The 13,553-nt window shown below is 48.2% G+C and overlaps 1 protein-coding gene across 2 annotated transcripts in view; it reads right to left on the reverse strand.

The window, feature by feature from the left end:
- LOC143376542 (discoidin domain-containing receptor 2) overlaps positions 1 to 13,236 on the reverse strand; it is a 145,448-nt gene extending 132,212 nt beyond the window's left edge. For both annotated transcript variants that reach the window (XM_076827023.1, XM_076827031.1), the window contains exon 1: positions 12,782 to 13,236. The gene's annotated coding sequence lies outside the window, so the exon portion shown is untranslated. The remainder of the gene's footprint in view (positions 1 to 12,781) is intronic.
- Positions 13,237 to 13,553: the final 317 nt, after the last annotated feature.

Raw genomic sequence — 13,553 nt, forward strand, 5'->3', positions numbered from 1 at the left:
GTGGCGGATAAGCAAAGGTGATTTATCACGTGTTTAGTCTGACTAAACCCAGAAAAGTAAATCTATCGATAACCTTGCTCAGCTGATTTGCATCGTCCAACCAAACGCGTACTTACTTTCGGAAGCCCACCAACTAACTGGTTCAATTCGACAGTGTCGAATATTCCCCCGCACGCACTTCATCAAACTCCCACGATCGGCCGTAAGAGAGAAGGAAACGAAGCTAGGTAATAATAAAGAAAAACGTAGGCAGGAGCGCAGAGGGCCACGGGAAAAGTAGACAATGAACGACCGGGCAGGGTAAAAGGGAATATGAGAGTGAAATGGAATACGAAATGAAGGGAGGCTTCTTGTGTCCACGTTCTACTGTCCGTCAAGGTGGTGGTTACCACCTCGTTCCCACTCTACAGGCCAGAGAGAGCGCCCACCTTTTGGTCATATATACCATCCTTTTCGTTTCATCCACACCACACGGGTTACCCCCTTCTTTCCCTCCCCCGCGACCGCCTTTCGACCCTCCACGGCACGCGTTGTATGTCCGGCCCGGTCCCTTTACTTTCACGTTTTTGTATGCGGGGCGAGCAGCCCCCGCCGCACGGTGGCCACTGCTCGAAAGGGGGAAGATGAGGAGTTGAAGGGCAGGGAGGAGGCGGAGGGTGGCAGGGAGGTGGGCGAGAGAGAAAATCCTCAAAAGGCACAAAGGACGCCCGCATGCATTAAAGGGTAACAATTCCTTCACGACAGAGGCCGATTCTACGTGTCCGACGTTTGAAAATTCGTCTGCCGGTGGCCACGCGACCCCAACGACTTTTTTTTTCCGTCCCTTCAACGGCGGATAATGTTTTATCCAACATGGCGCGCGTTTAGGCGCACGGGCGCGGACCTGCATGCTAATTTCACGCTAGACCCGGTCCCTTTGTTCCTCATTCCCCCCGAGAGTGACGAATGACAGGGTGCCTGGCCGAGGCGGGGATGAGAAATCGCGTACCCGTTGCGAGGATAGGTATCCTTCTAAACAGGACTGTTCCGTCGCTGATTCGACCGTGAAGCGCGTGTTTTCACGAGCGCCCAGATTACTGGGCTTTTCCCTCCGTTCACTGAGACCCGTGTGGTGTAAGAAGCTTCCCACGGAATAGGGAGCAAAACCGTAAAACGAGGGAGAAGCGAGTTCGCTATCAGGGAGAAACGAAATGTACTGGGAAATCCAGCGGAAGCTCCCTTATCCGCAACGCCGAGTTAAACTCTAGAAAATCGCTGCAAGACGCTAATTGACGCTAGGCGCCCTCCTGATGACCGCTCCAAGATTCCGAAATCCGAAAGTTCGCTTCGCGATTTATACCTACTCGTTATCCACCGAGGAACAATTTCCTGTTCGAGTTTACCGAAGATTACTAATCGCGGGCAGGCGAACTTAATACGAAACTTCTTAACAGGGTGAGCACCGATCACCCTCGTCGATCTACGTTCCAGGTGATTAACGATTTTTCCACTCGATGGAGAACTCTCATCAGGTGTTTAATAATACCTGGGGCGCTCCTTCGGGTTGTAACGGTTCTTTACACAGAGTTTTACAGTTCCTGTTATCGTCGAATCTTCCAGGACAAACGAATGCTCGAGCGCGAGGCGCACGCACGACTGTGCCTTGAATTGATTGCAGCTTACGGGTAACGTTTAGAGGCCGTATCCGCGTGGACGACGACGACCGGCTCTATAAAGTCGCCACGGCGGAAATTATAACTCGGACGCCGCGGCGGGCCGCGTAAAACGCCCCCTTTTACGAAATAATTTACCAGCTGGACTCGTTAGCGGAGTATTCAGAGTGAGACGCGAAGGAAGAGCCTTGTTAGCCACGCGTACTCGCTCCTTCTCTCCCTTCCTCCCGCTTTCTGCCCGCTTCGGGCGGTCCACGATTTTTCGGCGAAACGGGAACCGCCGGGCGACCGTCTCCAGCCGTCGCGATCCCCTTTTATACCGTCTAATTGATGCACCGCGATTTGCATAACGTCGCCCGGTCGCGCCGAGCTGTTGACACCTTCGAGAAATTTTAATGTGCCCCTCGGTGTATATTCGTTGATAAAGTATGCAATATCTTCGCGGTTTTACTCGCGGCTAATAAAGGCGTTGGTTTCTTTCCCAGCGAGACGCATACTTCCACTTTGGTGCCCTCTGGCTTTAACGACCGAGGAGTGTAGGATCTTCGAAAGTGTGCTCACCGAACTGGGAGGGGATGAATCTGCGACGTCGTGGAGAACGTACCCATGTTTTGTGCAGGATCAGTTGGAAACTGAAGCGTCTTATTTTAATAAGTCAGGGTATTCATGCCCTGTTAAATTCAAAGGAAATCGTATTTCTATTCCATAGGGGTGGGCAAATTAAGGATAGAGCTATTCCACGTCAAAACGAATAGGTGACAAATTTAGTTTCACCGATTATCTTCAAAATTACAGCATTTGTCGATAGCCTTGCAAAAACGTAGTATACTGAATTTCAACGGCCTATGTCAAATAGTTTCCGAAATATTTAATCTTAAAGTTTCGAAAATTCAAACAAAATCGGCTGACGCGTCATCCCTTAAATTAAATTGTAATATCTCGGTCATTTTTTAAGATAATGCCACCGTCTGGGGTTCATTTTAAAGCTGAAGGAATGCTTTCTCAAAACGTATATAGAATATTTTGTTTATTGCTAATAAACTTAACAGTAATCGATGTCAAAGTGTTAAATCGCGATTTGACGTCGTTCGCGTGCGTGCGGACTGACCATGGGAACCGTGCAATTCCTAGCGGTGTGCACTATCGTAAGTTTTATTTTTTTATTAACTGTTCCCAAAATTTCTCTATTTTTTTGAGAAAGGCATTTATTACTTGAAGACTTAACGAATCGAATGGTATTTTTTTTTCAAGCCGGACCGTGGGTGGGAACGACGTGAAATCGCGATTTAAAACTTTGACATCGATTACTGTTAAGTTTATTGACAATAAACAAAATATTCTATATACAATTTGAGAAAGCATTCCTTCAACTTTAAAATGAACCCAAGACGGTAGCATTTCTTCAAAAATGACCGAGATATTACAATTTAATTTAAGGGATGACGCGTCAGCCGATTTTGTTTGAACTTTCGAAACTTTAACATTAAATATTTCGAAAACTATTTCACATAGGCCGTTGAAATTTAGTATACTTTGTTTTTGCAGGGTTATCGACAAATGCTGTAATTTTGAAGAGAATCGGTGATACTAAATCTCCCACTTATCCGTTTTGACGTAGAATAGCTCGATAGAGGTGCAAAGATGTCGGGCATTGCAGGGTTTCACGAGCGTTTTGTAGGAAACAAAGTGTTTAACCGTGACGCATTTTCATTCCGCGATCGTTCAAATTTTACGGTCGATCCCCGCCCCGAGGGTAGGTTGCAGCGCGTTCGAGCGCGGACAGCCGCTCTAACTTCGAAAGCGGCAGCTTGGCTAAAAGCTTTCCGCAATTTTCGAAACGATTATGATTTCGCGAATGGTAATGAGGTCAGGACCCGAACGCATTACGCCCGGCCAGCCGCGGCAATTCCCGCTTCGAAGTCACGACAGTTTAATTAATTTATTGACCGGACTTTTCTCGTTACTGGCAAGTCCGTCGCGCGGCTCGGACTGTTTAGCAAACACGAATGCGCACGTTCCCAAGTAATTACCCTGCGCGTCTTGATTTACGATTATGCCGCCGCGACTCCGCGTCTGCATTTCTCAAGCATCTCCTAATCTTGCTCGCGTGAGTCGAAGGGAGTGGAAATTCGAGACCGATGCCTCCCTGATTGGCTAGAGATCCGAGTTGAACTGTTTTATTTCCACGGATAACTCTCTTTCAGGATTCCCAGTCGTCACGGTTGGTTTCACCTCGCGGCAAGCTCGTCCAATATTGCCCGTTCGTATGACTCGACTGTTTAACGCGTAAAGTGAATAGTGATTTAGTGGCGTCGTAACGAAGTTGGTGCAAAGGGAACGGCAGACGCGCCTTCGGAATAACTGTTTGTGTTTCGCGTCTTTTGAAGACCTGAGGCGAGGCTCGCGTTACTATATGTTTGTAAATGGAAAGAACTGGATATCAAACTACTTGGTATGCTTGTTTTTCAGGGTCAAGTTAAATTGTTTGACCAGAGTCCCAGCCCTCTAAGCTCAGGGTCAATACCGAAGCATCGTGCCAAGTTCGATGCTGAGCCTTCGAGGCCCTGTCCAACCTCTTTCGCGGCTGCAGTAGTCGAACGCTGGCCAAAGAAACGCGATGTACGCGATCGGCGATGCGTCTTCCCGCAGAATCGCTGCTCGGACGATGAATTCCTCTCGTTCGTCTCTCGCGGGTCATTCGAGTTGGAGCATTTCAATTCCGCGTCCCGTTCGGGCGAGGAACTTCCACGACGAGAGGAGGACGTAGCTGGCAACGAAAGGCAAAGGTGACAAGGCAGACAGAGAGGGAGGAGTAGAGAATTGGAGGACGAAAGGAGAGGAGAAAGTGTCGCGGATAAACGATCTAGATAGCGGACTTTATGGTTCCGCGGGATTACGGGTCCATTGCATAAATTGCAGTGGCAGGTATAACGTAAAACTAATACGCCGGTTCTTCGAGTTCTGGCGGAGTGTTCGCAGCGGCGAGGAACGAGCGTGGATCGTATGGGGTTGGCAATCGAAGGTAGGCCGCGGGGAAAGGGAAGAAAGAACGAGGAGAGGTAGAGACAACGCGAGGGCGAGTGGTTCGAGAACGCTTGGGAATAGTAAATTTTCGTTGCAACGCGGCATCGTTATTAGCATACAAGTATTTAGAATGAGTTATTGGCCGGTCCGCTTATCCCCCAGGGTGGATATATTCGGTGCAGCCTCTCCGCCGGCTCTCTCCCGTGTCAGGTGTATTTCTCAGGAGGTAGGCATTATGTCCTGCATATTTTATCTCTCCGTTGTCCCCGTGTTCCCAGGACGCTCGCCTTCGCGGAGCGGGACGAAAGGAGACGGAGCTAGAATAGAGGGGATCAACCGTGGCATCGTTTAAAATTGAAGCGGGACGCGCGATAAGGGTGCAACCTGCATCGTGTGCTTGTCGAATCGCGACGTTTCTTCATTCTATCTTGCTCTCGCGCGATATCGAGGCACTCCGCGTCTCTCTTCCCCCCTGGCACTCGCGTTAAGTCTAAGCCATTCAGATTTATGATCGGTTTAGCCGGGCCGAAGGATCGATTCTGCGGCTCGTATAAAGAATCGCTGGCCGGGCATTATAGCGCAACAACGCCAGTTAGAGGCAGCGTTGCTTAAAACCGGCCCTGACAAATGGCCCTGGCCCGCAGAAATCGCCGCTAATCGTTGCGCCCGCGACCAGCCACCCCCTTTCCCTTGGCGATATCCGACGATTAAACCACTCTTGCGGTCGCCCCGCGGGCACCGAGCCCCGGCATTCTTACTTTATTAAGCGAGAGTTATGCGCGGACCTCGTCCCAGATCTCGACGTCGAGGGACAATAACGGTCAGGACTCTCGGGGAGAATCAGCCTAACGAGGGGAATAAAAAGTCAGACGTCTCACTCGCTTCTCCAGCGACATCGACGACCCTCGGAGGCCTTCGATTGCTGCGATCGTACCCAATTCTACCAAAACCACCCTTACCGGTGACTCGAATAAGCCGCAACGAGACGAATAGGTACCGTAAAATGGGGGAACATTGGCAGGTTTTTCATACATTTTGTTGTATAATGTAAAAATTAAAATGTTTACAGTTGCTTTAAGTATCCTATCATAACATTGCATGTTTCGCGATTGTACTACGAGTGTTAAAATGCATAAAATTTTTGTCATTTTCTTCTTTAATACATGTTAAATACCAGCCGGTACGGAGTAACATTGGCACATTGTATAAATAGCAGTGACAGGTTAAGTTTTACTACTCTGAAGTCAGTAAAGACTGGTTCAGGCACGTCCAGTAGTTTAGTCGATTAGCAAATAATTTAATCATTTTTCGTGTGTGGATATTAAAATTTAGTCGAGTAGTTTAATAAAACAATCGTAAATTACTAAATTACTCGCTACTCGACTAAATTACTGGACCTGTCGGTTCCAACCTTTAGATACATTGACACTTAAATTTGTTTATTTTATTTTATTTTTTACATCTCAACTAAAATCTAATCGTCATCCAGACAGACTGGTCATTCATAAGAAATTGTTTCGGTTCCTCGATTACAAGTTCCGCAGACCCACTGACGACACGTTATGCATTGCACCCAGTCGGGTCCTTTATATGTTTCCCATTTACAAAAACATATTTTGCAGACATTATCATCTATTAAATTAATAGTTCTATTTATAATGTCATGCAAGCCAGATGTAGATGGTATAGAAATGTTGATGTCTTCGAGGTGTGACGATTCCCTACTAATAAGTGCCTTTCCTGGGATTATTTTTTGTTTTTTAAGTAACGGTTATTTACTCCTTTTTTATCGAGATATTTTTTTACTTTCATGTCAAATCGGTTTAAAGGATAACCCCATGTAGCCACCGCCAACATTGTATTTACTATAACTTTTTCTTCATCAGTGCTTAAAGTAGTTGGATGCCCCACGCGCTTGGTACAAGAACGTTTCAAATGGTTTTGAATAGTACCTCTACTTATATTATATTTTTTACTAGCTTGCTGTTGAGAAATTCCAGTTCTAACATCAGCTAAAGCTTTATCAAGATCGGAGTCTATAAATGCTTTCTATAAATCTAGGCATTATTGCGATCTAATGTTATTAATAATATAACGTATAACGTAACAAAGTTATCTATTTGACAGGCGATTATTGGATATCTAAACGCAAACGTTGAAACAATTGAGTACCTAAAATCTCGATCCCGAATGCGACTTTATATGCTCATGCGTATAGGTGCCAATGTAACCCCGGCATGTGCCAATGTTATCCCCTGCTGCCAATGTTCCCCCATTTTACGGTATTACCCCTTGTGCCTCTTTATTCTAGAATAATTAATTACAACACTAATAATTGAAACACGTCAGCCTTGTCTTTTAATTGTATCAGAAAATATGGGTCCATAGGGAGGAGATTATACTATAATCAATCAGACCGGTATGCCTTCTCCTAGCCAACTTTACGGAACAAGTGGCAGACATTCAGGAACTAAGCTCAAGGATCCTATTACACAGTTTCAGCAACGATCGATGCAAGTCACACAGAAGCCCCGGCGATAGAAACGAGAAGTGAACGCGGAGCGTACAAAAGCGGCGGAAAAGTTCCTTATTGGCAGGGGGCGGCCGTGTCGCAGGCCATTTCACTTTCCCGGCGCGAGGCGTATATCGTTCACGGTCAATTTCCGCGTGGATCGGGCCCGCGTGACGTTACCGAGTGGATCGGCGAGTGGCGGCTTCTTTCCTTCGGGCTCGTTTCCACGTCGCCGTCCAAACACGAAAACGAAACAGCAGGCGGCCTGTGGGCACGATGATGGCCCCGCGTCAACGGGAATATATCAGGCAGCTGCCGCGCCGACGAATTCAAAGGCGGTCGGGGGTCCCTGCACCTGATTGCCGGACATCCATCTACCCCACCAGCCAGAAGGTGTAGAAACTCCGCGGGAATTCGGCCCCCGCTAGCGAGCGTTTGTTCCGCAATGAGTACACGCGCATCACCGGCAGATACGTAATGGCTTTCTAATTGCGCCCATGCGCCGGCTGATTTCGCGCGGGACCGCGAAATCAGGAGACACCCAGGGAGAAAGGTAAGCGGGAGAAAGGCGAGGGTCGGGGATGATGAATAGAAAGTCCAGGGTGACTCGTGTCGCCCGCGAGCAAATTAATGGGAAAATCGGCACCGACGCTGCGCGATAGAATCGACGTGTCGATTCGATAGCGGCTTTTCGTAGCTGGATAGACAGGGGATGCTCCGTATAGCAAGTCTGAATTCACTGTGGGAGGTGACTGATCGTGTATAACCTTAGCTACGCTGCGCAGAGTTCTTAAACGGTGCGACACGAATCACCTACGCCTCGTAGAAATGGTTTTGTAAGGATTAGGCTCGGAAAGCGCGAGGGTGGAAAGCGAGCAGTGAAGTTGAAAGATTGCTATCTGACGGAATTGAAAGTTGCTCTACCTGTGTTGTAAATGTGATTTTAACTCGTTACGTGTACGGTTTCGCTGTTTAGATAAAAGGGACAGAAAGTCACTTTGCTTTCAATCCATTCTCCCGGCTCGTTCTTCTTACCGTGAATCAAGTGAACGGTGTTCATATTTCATAAATTGGATAATGCATCAGCCGCTCGTGGCCCCGAGTGATACATCCCTGCGAGACGGAGGAAATCTACGTCGGCAATTGTTGGCCCTCTCATCATCTCGAGCGACGGAGGAAGGAAATGTAGCCGAAAGAGAAGTTATGGCGGCCAGACTGCGAGGGGTGCTCTCGGCCGTCTCTCGCGCGGCCCCGAGAAACGCGAGATTTTTCGGAAATTGACCGTAAACGACTGGGTCAATTTACGCTCGTCTGGCGAAAGTGACGGCTCGGCTCGCTTCAATCGATTCGAGACGTTGGCCGCCCTTAAGGGGATGGCAGAAAAATGGGAATTTAAACGACCTCCGCCACGCGACGCTTTCTAGAATCTTAATTGGAGTGGAAGACAAAGGCGAGCCGTGCGCCCAAGAGGAAATTACGCTCGAATGTTCGAAGGCGTTTCAAAAACACCACTCCCTCCCCCCCCCCCTCCACCCCCCGCACAGTCGAATGGATATTCAGCGATTCAATTCGATTCACCGCCACTTTAAAAGATGACTGGTGGGAAACGTGATTGGCCGTCAATTTGCATCGATGATGTCGGGCAACTTTCGAAAATCGCTGGAAATGCGTAACAGGGGGTACTCCCGCTATTCATCGGAACGCGGTGAATTCCCTGGCAACGATTCGATCGCGTTCATTTCCGAGGAGTTAATATTCAAAATGAGCATTAACAGGGGGTTCAGGGCTACCGTTAATCTTCGATGGCATGTGGAACCACTCGCGCCGGTCGCTTTATCGCGCTCGCGTTAATTATGCAAATGAATAATTAGCATTTCGATTATTTCGACGACGCAACCTGCACCGACCGACAGATATTTATTGATACTCTCGGGCACGAGCTCATCTCCGTCCACTTCGGTGATCTTCCCGGCGTATCTTTTCGGCGGCGATCTGTTCGAGCATGCTCGCGAAACTGTCGCCGCGGTTATTAATAATAATCTAAACGCGATAAGCGAAGACGCGTGCTGCTTTCGACCGGTCGATTCGTCAGCGGGCAAACATGAACTCGTTGCAAGGTTCCTGAGAGCCTCCTTTCATAATAAAGACGCTACGAGGCGGGGTGAAAGGTCGCGCACACAGCACCGTTCATAATTATTCATACTGCTTTACGTGTGAACGAAAGCGACGATTGCATGTTTCGCTTTCGAGAGATATAGGTGTAGGTATATTACTTTTCATTCTTTCCCCTCATTCATGACAATTCACTCCAAAATTAACAGCCTCTGATTGGACTATGAACTTTAGGAAACGTATAGGTACATTTTTTGACGATCGGGCACGCGAAAAGTTAAACGAAATTCATGTAAAATAAATAGTGTATTATCTGATACATAGATGACATTGTTTTAAGTTTTCACTTATTAGTTAGAAGAAGATGGCGTATTGTTTAAAAGTTAACAATTAGTAAACAAGTGACTATTCAAAGCGACAAGCTTTATCGCCAAAAAAATGTGTCGCAATAAATTAGTCCTCGTTATAAGTTTTCCAAAGTTGCATGTAAAGGACCGTATTCAAAAACCCTATAAAAGTACCCAAAACGGATTTGCCTGAAGTTTTGCACATTAATAAATTGATATTCGGGTGATCGATTCCACCCCTTACATTTGCCGCAGGACCACAGGAAGGGGAGGGGTAGGGGGTCAAAGTGCGCTGGCCACCAAACGCATCGAAAGTCATAACTTTTAACTAAATCAACATATCGAGACGCGACTGGAGCCACAAAATCACAAAAACATCAAGCTTTCTAATGATATAAGTTCTATATATCATATATATTTTTTTAAACATATTTTACGCGTTTTTTCGGTTTGCTCGTGTGCAGAAAATTAAAAAAATTGCATTTCCCAAAAAAAGTATCGTCTGATTTTAATCAAAAACTCAGTATTTGCAGCTTATTTTGTGCCCTTTCAGGTGGTATGCGTCAAACCTTGGGGAAATGTTTCGTTTTTTAAATATTCAAAAGTTATGACTTTCGATGCGTTTGGTGGCCAGCGCACTTTGACCCCCTCCCCCTCCCCTTCCTGTGGTCCTGCGGCAAATGTAAGGGGTGGAATCGATCACCCGAATATCAATTTATTAATGTGCAAAACTTCAGGCAAATCCGTTCTGGGTACTTTTATAGGGTTTTTGAATACGGGCCTTTCGTGTAATCACATTGTTTTTCCTGTCTTATTTACTTCTTACGTGGTTTTTAAGAAGATTGTACATGCATTTACTTGGGCATTTATCTTTCAATTAATTTATACGTATAATCATATATTCGGCAAAAAATAGTATCGAGCAGTACACCTACTCATCTTTCGGTAATAAAGTTTTTAGTTCGAGGAACAATTACACGATTGAAGTGAAGTCGGAATATATTACCTTTCGCATAATGATGAATGGTACTGTACGGGATGCAAATCGACTTTGAATCAAGAGAATTCACCGACAGAATTTCCGACGGCCAGTCGATTCGCCGGAAAGTAGTTCCTCGAGGTACAAGGGTACCTAGGAATATTAATCGCCCGAATTGACCGCGGACTGGGGGCGGGGGGCCGCGATTCCACGAACCCGCGTCGATTGATCAACGAGAAGCGAATCGGCTCGACTGCAGAAATAAACTGTTAGTCTTATGAATATATTCATACCCGGTTCATCAATATTCAAAACCTACTTTCCTGACTGCGCTTAAATCCACTGAAATCGGATGTGCCCAAGCTCCGGGCCCTGACGGCCACCGACGATTCTCGGTTTCGCGACGTAAAAGTTTACGATCGCTCGATTACGTGTCCCGTCCGTGGCTGCGCGAGACAAATTCGCCTGCTTAAGCTCGACACGATGGATATCAATAATCGATCATGGGCCAGGATTTCACGATACGAAGCCGTCCGCGCGACGGCCCGCCTCGGGTCTCACTTGTTTGCTCCCGCGTCACGGCGTTCCCATCGAGCAGAGCGCTCTTCTAAACGATCGTCATTCGGCTGGATCGCTGGTCCACGAGCCCCTGCGAATTCGACATTCGCTTGGACCGTTTCCAATTCCGTTCGCGGCCCTTTCTCTTTCGTCTATCATTGCCTGTTGCGTCATTCCGCCTGGCTGTGGCACGCCAACGGCCCCCGAGACGTGAGAAGTATCCCCGAGGATCGTCGGAAGAACCGCCTGTGCTTCGCGAACCAGTCCGCATCCCGATTCGGCCGATCTACAGAAGCTACGGCAAATAGATCACTCCGCTAATGGATGGTCCCTAGCTCCTTCGCCCGATATTACCGTCTCCCCCTCGGCGAGCGCACCCCGGGCAGGAAATTAGCAAGTCTTAAGAGATCCCCTGTGTTAATCGTTGGGCTGATTTCTGCGGCGTCGCTTTCGGACAATTTGCCACGACGAAATTTCATTTGTTCCCTTTCGCGTGCCGGCACAGTCCCGCCGACCCCTTCGAGGGTCTCTTCTCGCTAATCCACCTTATTCTCTACTCCGTCCTCGGTCGCCCTCCTCCAGCGTCTCATTCCCTCTTCCAGGATACTCCTCGGGAACGGAGCTTAGCGGATTAATCGATGTTATCCGGCCCGCTCGGCCGAAAAACGTGAAAACGTCATCCTCTCGACTTGGACGGGGCGCGACGCCGCAGACTCGGCTGACGTTGAATGAGGAACGAAATCAGATCTCAGGCGACCGCCGCGCCGTCGGCACTCCAACAATAAGTCGGGATTAAGGGAGGATCGCCCCGACGCGGAATTCGGCCGATCAATGATACACTCCACGATCGAGATTACCTCCTTCTCTATGGGATTTCTCGCTCGTCTTGTTTACAGGAATCAAGGGGATTCGAGGAGCGAGTGGAACGCGCGATAGCGACGGGATTTAGTGGAGTGAACGATTGAATTTTCGGTGGGTGTACGCTTCGACGCGAGATAGTATTTTAAGTCTCCTGTCTATTGAGTAGTAATTTGCTGTCGAGGCTCCCACAGACCAACGCGAATATTCGCGGCGGCAACAGATCCGATTTTTTATACGTGGCAGCTTTATCTGATTCGCTGCCGCCGCGAATATTCGCATTGGTCCGTGGGAGCCTTTACTTAGGCGACTTTGATTCACCTGAATCGTAGCTCTTCAGTTTCGTCTCAATAAAATATGGTTGGCTCAAAGTGTGTTAATTTACACGCAGAAGAGCTTTGAATATTGAGCTTTGAATATCACCCACCCAAATTGCTTTCAATAATGAAGAATGGTAGATATCGAAGCAATATTCCCGTTCGATCTCTCTCTGTTTTTTTTTAACTGGTACCATAAGAGTGTTGTCGAGATTCTCGCACAGTTTCACGCAATTTCAGTGTGAGTTCCCTCAGCAATTAAATACGCTCCTGAGGATACGCTAAACGGAGCAGTTCACCTATCCGCGAGTGGCCCAGCGCCGGCCGTTCACGTGGCGTCGCTCGGATCTCCGCAACGTCACTTTTCGCGGGCGTCGCGTCGGAACGGGGGTGGGAAAACAGAAAGAGTTTTGAATGCTCACCTCAAATATCGCACCGCGTACTGCACAGACGTCGATCAGGCATAGACCGCGCACACACCGAACAGCACGTAAGAAATCATGGATCACAGCCGGGCTTCTTCCTCTCCTCTTCCCGCCTTTTCGGTGATAAATATAAAATACCCCACTCTGTTGGTCGAACACAACAAACGGCACTAAGGTCTACGAACGCGCGACTATTGACGGGGCAAACTAGACGAATGTATAATCCGCGGAAAAGAAAAGGAACGAAGAACCAACGGCCACACACGTCCAGTCACTGAGGGTAGAAAAAAAAAATAAGGGTGAATCACTTGATTATCTCTGCGCTGGCAGTGTCTGTCGGCTAGATGGTCCCGTTCGGAGCGAGGTCCCCATTGGGCACGAGGCACGTTTCGCGAGTCGAACGAGCGGCCCGAAAAACGGACAAACGTAGCATCCAAACACCGTACCGACACGGCGCCACGGCACTAACTGACAGGCTGACGAGAACCTCCAGTTGCTCGAAGGAGCGAAGCCACCAACGGGAGGGGAAGGGGGAGCGTATAGCGAGGCCCTCTCTGTCTCTCCCCGCAAGCGTACGGTCTGCTCGGGTTCAATCGCGCCGCGTTCTCCCTTCCCACGCGTTCTATTGCCACCTAGTGGCGGTCTGACAAACTCGTTGCTGGCTACGGGTCCTCCGCCTCCCCCTTGGCGAACGCTCCGACGGGTAGGGGGTGAAACGAGCACGTGGGGCTGCCCAAGGGAGGGAAGGTCCGTGGCGCGCGAACGGTGG

This window comes from Andrena cerasifolii, chromosome 1, assembly GCF_050908995.1.
Source record: "Andrena cerasifolii isolate SP2316 chromosome 1, iyAndCera1_principal, whole genome shotgun sequence".
Lineage (NCBI taxonomy): Eukaryota > Metazoa > Arthropoda > Insecta > Hymenoptera > Andrenidae > Andrena > Andrena cerasifolii.